The sequence below is a fragment of the Corythoichthys intestinalis genome, chromosome 3 (genome assembly GCF_030265065.1).
Source record: "Corythoichthys intestinalis isolate RoL2023-P3 chromosome 3, ASM3026506v1, whole genome shotgun sequence".
Taxonomy (NCBI): Eukaryota; Metazoa; Chordata; class Actinopteri; order Syngnathiformes; family Syngnathidae; genus Corythoichthys; species Corythoichthys intestinalis.
In genome coordinates, this window is record NC_080397.1 from 61,882,793 (window position 1) to 61,890,473 (window position 7,681).

The 7,681-nt window shown below is 38.0% G+C and overlaps 1 long non-coding RNA gene across 1 annotated transcript; it reads left to right on the top strand.

Annotated features, from left to right (window-relative positions):
* Positions 1-5,470: 5,470 nt before the first annotated feature.
* LOC130913633 (uncharacterized) lies at positions 5,471-7,475 on the top strand. Its single transcript, XR_009062794.1, has 3 exons — positions 5,471-5,729; positions 5,928-6,063; positions 6,301-7,475. It is a non-coding gene; the product is annotated as an uncharacterized LOC130913633 (long non-coding RNA).
* Positions 7,476-7,681: the final 206 nt, after the last annotated feature.

Here is a 7,681-nt window from a genome sequence, read left to right on the forward strand (position 1 = left end):
TCAGCGCGCCGCGCGGTCTTCAGCACGCAATGAGGAAGAACGGAGCGAGAGTAGCTAAACATCATGCTTCTCATTACCCGGCCCCTCGGGTAATGCCAATGCTCAACTCACGGCTCTAGCTCGACTCATGTCACGAGATAAAAAAACACAACAACATACCTGACTGCTGCCGAAAAGCTGCTACAAAGTACATCCACATAACGTTACGGTGGATATCATTTACATAGGACTAGATGCACTATAGATTCGGTAGCGTGAGCAGCATATCTACAAAAAGCTAGATGCGGGCGTCAGTAATCGGCCGCCATCTTAAAGCAGTACACTTCCCTGCAAGACTGTTGTAGCGAACCATCTGAGCGACCGAATTAACTTTTTATCTAAAATACTCCTAAATCAGTAAAATATTGGCTTGAATCTATCTTTACAATAGTTTAAAAAATTTCACATGTCGAAAGTAGACAAAAGGGAAATTATGGAATAACGGGAGCAATTTTAACAACTTTAACGGTTGATTCACAACATTAAATCAATTGAATGTAGTTTAAAGCTGCTGATACAGAATGGGGACTAGAGTTTTTTATTTACTGTTATTTTTGTATATTTGTTTACTGTTATATGTTAACTTGATACTGAAATAGTAGTTTGGTTTAGCCTGAGAGTATTTTTGAACAATTTTGGAACTAATGTACAAAACATCTAAAAAAAAAAAAAAAAAAGGAGGGGGGGGTGCATCAATAATCGTTTTATAATCGAATCGGAGCCTCTGAATCGTAATTGTAATCGTAATCGAATCGTTAGGTGCCCAAAGATTCCCAGCTCTAGTTCGTATGTATAGTAATTCCACAATTTACGCATTTATTTGCAAGAATTTTCAACTTCAAAAGCTCCTCGTTTTGTGAAGGCCGCCACGTTGGATGACACAATTCCGTAACTTTTGTTAGGTTTTGTGTTGGTTTTCTCCTTGTGTGACTTGTCTCTGTGATTGCCCATTGATTTCACCTGTTGTGCCTTCTCCTAGTGTCCTGCAATCTGCATCCTAGTGTGTTACCCAGCTGTTCCTCGTTGTCTCGTTACCCTTTGTCTACGTGTGTATATAAGCTCCCAGTTTCTTTTCAGTCCTTGTTGCGTCATTGTCAATGTCAGCGTCTATGTCCGTGCCAAAGTCAAGACCTGTCCAAGCCCTCGTGTACCAGTCCCTCCATTTAAGTAAGTTTTGGTTTGAACATTGCCTTTTTGATCCATAGTCCTTTAGTTTGTACTTTGTGATTTTGTTAGTTATTATTAAAACGTGTTTTGAGTTCTCCTCGATCTGCCTCGCTGCCTTTTTCGTATCCCTGCATTTGGGTCCACACCACCTGCCTTCCCGCGTTTCCCTGACAATTTTTGCTTGAAATATTCACGTAAAATGAACGATTACTACCCGTTTTTTTGCTTTTAACCAAGAATCTAGACTGTTTTACTTTCATGTCTATACAAATTCCTGGATTTAAAGCAGTAAAGTGAAGTAATTTCATAACATGCCAAATAGGGTCACAATTAAAGTAATTAAACATTGTCCAACAAATAAAGCATGAAAAAATAATTTATATGTTGTATATTTGACAAAATAATGGCGTTTCCGAAGTTACAAACTTCCCCGATTCCATTGATGCTTTTGAAGGGTGCTGCCATTGACGGCCATAGATGTCCAGATTTCCCATTCATTTCTAATGGCATTTACTTTGTTTAATGCCATTGACGGGCATGTTTGTCCATTCTATTGATAGCCCTGGGCGGGGTTAAAATCTGTATCTCCACACGTCAAAGACCAGAAGTAATTTCTCCAGAAATTGCAATTTCTAGTTCAAAAACATGGTTGGCCAACCTTAGTTCACATTTCCGCTTTAATCAGATTACTGGTGTAGAAAAATGAACGTTTTAGATTACTCTTTACTGAAAAAAGTAATCAGATTAGTGTAACCCGTTACTAACTAACGCGTTACTGACAACTAGTGTTGGGCAAGTTACTTTAAAAAAGTAATTAGTCACATTACTCACTACTTCTTCCAAAAAGTAACTGAGTTAGTAACTGAATTACTCTATAGTAAAAGTAACTAGTTACCAGGGAAAGTACCTATTTCCGTTACTTTAAAAAGAACTTGTTGTATGTCAAAGAATTTGAAATTTTCTGAGCAGTATTCGAGTCAGTGGAATAGAGAAGAACAGGCAGGTAGTTAACTTGTTAGGTGCTTCAGCAGATTTGAATTGCTTACCACAGATGTTGACAAAAGCTTTGCCCCGGGACATAAATTACACATTACATGCAGGTTCTTTCCTTTAATTTCGACAAACTTGAAATAGTGTCTAGATCGCCACCTCTTAAAGGACAATTTTTCTTCTGACTGCTCTGCCATCCCGACCCTGTACATCTGTTTTGCGTGTGTGTTTGCCGCACGCGCTGTTCCGGTTTGCTTGTGAAATCACCGGCTCTGATTGGCTTACCACGACACATGACTCTAACCTTCAGCCAATCACAATCACTTCCATCGCATCTCTCGAGGGGCTGCCTTCAGGTAGGCCAGTTTCCCGACAATGGCGTACCGCAAGCAACACGTCACTTCCGCTCATTAATATTCATGACATTAGCTACTGTTGCTAAGCAAGGACAAGTCACCGTTTGTCCCTAATAGGAAATGAATGGAAATCGTGTACGAAGGAGATGTTTACAGAGCTACCCCCTACCAATTCTCTCCGAAAATGATGTGCCTGGTGCCAAATTGACTGGCATAGATGTGGAAGAACATAAAAATGTTCAGTTAAAGAGATGGCTTTAGTGTTGAAGGCTGAAAAAGACACAAAAAAACAACAAGCTATCCTTTACTATCAGCCCTGTCTTTCTTATATATATCCTCTGGTTTTCCTACGTCTCTTACCGTTCTTGGGGGTCATTTAGTTAGCTTTGTGTAGCGATCGCAAATGCTACTCAGTGACAGCCAACGAACACTTTTAATTTTTTCATTGATAACACATCTTAATCCTATAATTTATTTACACTTCCTCCTTACTAAAGTTTATATATATATATATATATATATATTTACTATATATATATATATATATTTACACTTCCTCCTTACTAAAGTTTATATATATATATATATATATATATATATATATATATATATATATATATATATATATATATATATATATAACAGAAACGGTAACAGTGGCAGTCAGATACCATTGTAATTCTTTTCAGGTCATTCATTGTCAGGCAGAGGTAGTACGGCACAACGTTACGCTAAAAAAATAAGTTAAAAATATAAAAATGGCTTACCTCTTTGTCCTCTAAAAGACCATGCCAACCCAACATAATGTTTACTGCATATGAAACGTGAATGGATTCGCCGAGCTGGTGTTAAAGTCCGCGCAAGTTGATTCGGTCTTCACATTTTTTCCATTTTTGGTTTCTGGAACGTATGAAGAAAACATCCTTCATGGTCGTAATGTCTAGAGTCGTTTCTACAAGTTCCAAAAAAGCAATGCGTGATCGGCATGTTCGTTTTTGAAAGATTACCGGCAAAAAGCAGCACTAATTGCGTTGTGTCTATGCGAGGGCGGGTCTATAATGTCCCACTTCGGCTTTACTTCCGCTTTACGATGCGACGTCACGGTCTAGAAATAGCCTACGTGCGGTACGCCATTCACGTCACCTTCAAAGCGTCTGCCGTCCTCAAGATGGAAGCAGAATTATTGCTGGCTGACAGTGGGAGATGGGAACGAGGCTAGCATCAGGTGTAGCAAACACAGAAACGTTACCAAACTTTGGAAAGCATTGTCTAATTGAATGAGCAGGGACAAACAGCTTGGAGTCAGAAGTACGTGCGCTATTCTCGAACCTGAACGCACCCCAAGTCTTGGATGACAAATCAACAGAGCAGAGAGTCGACTCAACACGGCTGGTAGTTTCTTCAATTTATTCAGAGTGAGTAACGCACCGCTTTTGACCGTCAGTAACGGTAACGGTGTTGTAACGGTGGAAAAAGTAATTACCCTAATTTTCGGACTATAAGCCGCTACTTTTTTCCCTCATTTTGAATCCTGCGGCTTATAGTCCAGTGGGGCTTATTTGATGATTTATTTGGGTTAATAGGTAACACTTTGTTTGACAGCGGCATCATAAGACTGTCATAAGAATGTCATAATTATGACAGGACACTATCATGGGCATTACTGAATTATCATGACAGATGTCAAAATGTGTCATGTTGCATATTATGTCCAGCTCAGATCTTTTACGTCCATTCAAAAGTGAGATAATTTGCTGGATCACACTAACCGACATCTATTATAAGCATTCAATAATGCCTATGACAGTGTCATGTGATAATTATGACAGTATCAGGGCACCACTATCCACGAAAATGTTACCAAATACCATAACTAGCAATTAATGAAACAACTGGAAGAGTAACTGAAGAGATAATTAGCACAGAACATGAATTTGGATTGTTTTTACATCTGTAGCACCGCAATGCATGCTAGGAGGAATGTTGGATGACAACAGTGTTGACACCAGGTGGCAGCAGAGGTTGACTGTCTCCCCCAAGGGAGCAGTGATGGCCAAATGAAGATTTTTATAACTATAAGGATTTGCACCAAATTGGTTCAACGCTTAAAGGGGAACTTTGAAGTAAGGTTGGCCAACCATGTTTTTGAATAATATCAATGGCTAAACAATTATAAGCATATTTTCATTATTTTTTTTAACGCAACCCTTCCAGATTCTTTGTTTAGCCCATAGCAACGCCCTTGACAACGAAAATGCTTTTCTTCGGCAATCTTCGGAAATCTTCGGAAATTACGTCACACCTAGACGTGCGAGGGAAGTCCACCATAGAACAGTATTGTTTGTTGCATTGCTTCTCGGTAAGATGCCACAGCGGTGTGTGGCAATGTTTTGTTCTCGCTCAAAGGAAAAGTTGTATGAGTGGCCAAAGGCTAGCAGGGCACGTAAATGGACATTTTTCGTTCGCACGAAGCGAATGAATTTCACGCCATCATCGAATAGTGTTCTCTGCTGCAAACTCTTCGAAGATGCCTGCTTCCTTAACCTGTCTGCTTATGGTCAAGGATTTGCCAAAAAGTGTGATTTTCGGATAGATGACTGATGACTTTGTCAAAGCATAGCTGCCTACTATGGAGGACCAAAGCTGCCAAAATTAAAAATAAAAGTAATTAAAAATAAATCAATAAAAGGCAAAATATAAACGACTATAAATACAAAATAAGAATTAAGATACAAAAACTAAAAATAAATCCAAAAATAAATATGGAAATAAATAGCTAATTAAATAAAAGTAAAAATAAAAATGAATATATATACAAAAATAAGAAATTACATTAAAAATGTAAGAATAAATACAAAAATAAATGTGGAAATAAATACAAAAATAAATATATTAAAAGCGCTTTGCCTTATATTTACTTATTTCATTGTCAGCGCCAACTTGCAAGTGGAAATGTAATTCAAATGAGGGGGCGTTCCTAAGGGTGCCATGGGTTGAACTATTCGCTTATTGGTTGATCGACATTCGATTTCTGAAATCTACTAGCCATGCCTGCCACAGATGACAGAACGTGGGTCTGAAAGTCAGGGAAACAGCCGACCTAGTTTAGTAGTCCTACTTGGTGAGAAGTGAGAGAATATGCATTATCCACCGTCGAATGTCAAAGCATGGTATAAGGTGAGTTTGTATGACAGTGGCATATTTTAAAATGAAAACTTGGTTATTCGTATGGCATGCTGCACTCTCTATATAGTATATCTGACTGCTACTGGTATCAAAGCTACTTGTAACTGCTCCAGTGTAGCTTAGCAGAAGTTACAACTAAGTTCTCAAGAAAGCAAACGATATTCCTGCTCACCATAACATTGTTTTTAGAGTCTCTGACTTGAATAATTCCACTGACATCGCAACGTTGGATGCTCGGTGATTACAGGGATCCCAGGATCTCATCCAAATTCTGGGTTCAGAATGATGCAAGGACGTCTCAGGTTCCGACGTACAAAGGTTCAGAGTAAGTGAATGTCATTAATAATTTGACTTGGACTATAGTTTCATTCATTCAAATGAAGTGTCAAGAGGAAATATTTGTGTTAAAAAAAAAAACAAAACAAGCCGAATCATGACTTTGAAATCAGGGTTAAACCATTTTGTTATTTCAAGTCCTGTTTAAACACTAGAAATTACTTCTTCAGCTTTTATGCAATGCAACTTTTTAAATTGCAACATGTTTTCCTGTTTTTTCATGGAGGACTTCGTGTGCAAGAATCCATGCCACGTCTGGATCCACCGGGAATTGTCCGCACACTACAACTACAAACTGTTCGGCATAGATGATATTCTGTGCCAGCCCCCAACAGTCAAAGGCATAGCGATGGCAACCATAAAGTCATAAATTAAAGCTCTATATTGGGGGACTCGGAAGGAAGTACAAAAATAAATTAAGACCATATTTTTTTCACCCATTTTGGAACGATAAACCCATATACAGTATAATATAGACCATTTTAAATTAAGTTTAAATATTTCATGCTTTTATTATTTATTACGCGCTAGGAATCTAATTCATTTAGATTTGGAGTGCTTTCGCTGCCAGCCTCTCCCAGTCAAAAATTGATTGGATGTCAAGCGCTGTCAATGGCAGCCAATGAGTTAAATGTTGATGTTTATGGCTTGCAAAAATAAGAAACCCTAAAATTTTATGTCTCAGAATTACGAAAAAAAAATTTCTGGGCCCTGCAACACATTGTCTGTTATTGCAGAAATGTTGGTATGGTTTTAGTTGCCACTTCTGGGAGATGATTGGATGAAATTTTACCCATCAAAATCAAATTATGAGGTGTGGCACGCCCTCTTTGCTTATTGGCTCTTTGAAAATGGCTTAACAAGTTCAACTTCAAAAGGGATAATGTAAAATGCACATTTCTAATCAAAAACATAACATTAAAAAAAACCAAAAACAATAAAAGCATGAAATATCCCTGACCAAAAAAGTTAAATAAAATTATATAAATGTGAACACTTTCACAGTCTAGGGCTATGCACATACAGATGAGGCTAATCAATAACTAAATTTGCCATATACGATGTGTGCATGTTTAGTTATATTTTAGGACTAGTTGGTTCAACTTTAAATTACATATTTGCAGTTTTATGTGATGGTCCACATGGTCATCCCCCCCATGTCGATGTCAGTCCCAGAAGTGCAGCTGCGACAGGCCTCGACTCCTGAAGAAATTCAGCAGATGTCAGAATTTTCTAATGTATTGAATGTCTACAACGAGACTATCCATCCTGCGTCAAATATTTGGACTTGTTTTAAATGACAGCATAGAATGTTGGTTGTCGTTGATGTGACATTACCTCAATAATGTGAAGAAATAATAAAGGCAATGATTGTTTTTCTGCAAAGTAATATTTAATTGATGACCAGTGTAATACAATACAAATGATAAACAGGCCATTGATGTACAAAAAAGGACTTCCAGCACAACTAACTCGTTCATCAAAAAAATTGTCCACTGGACACCAACATGAGCCACTTAAGGTCAGTAACTTTTTCCCCTAATACTGGCCAACTGCTCACCATCAGCATTCCCTGAAATGTAAATTTATTGCGTCTTCGGGGAGCT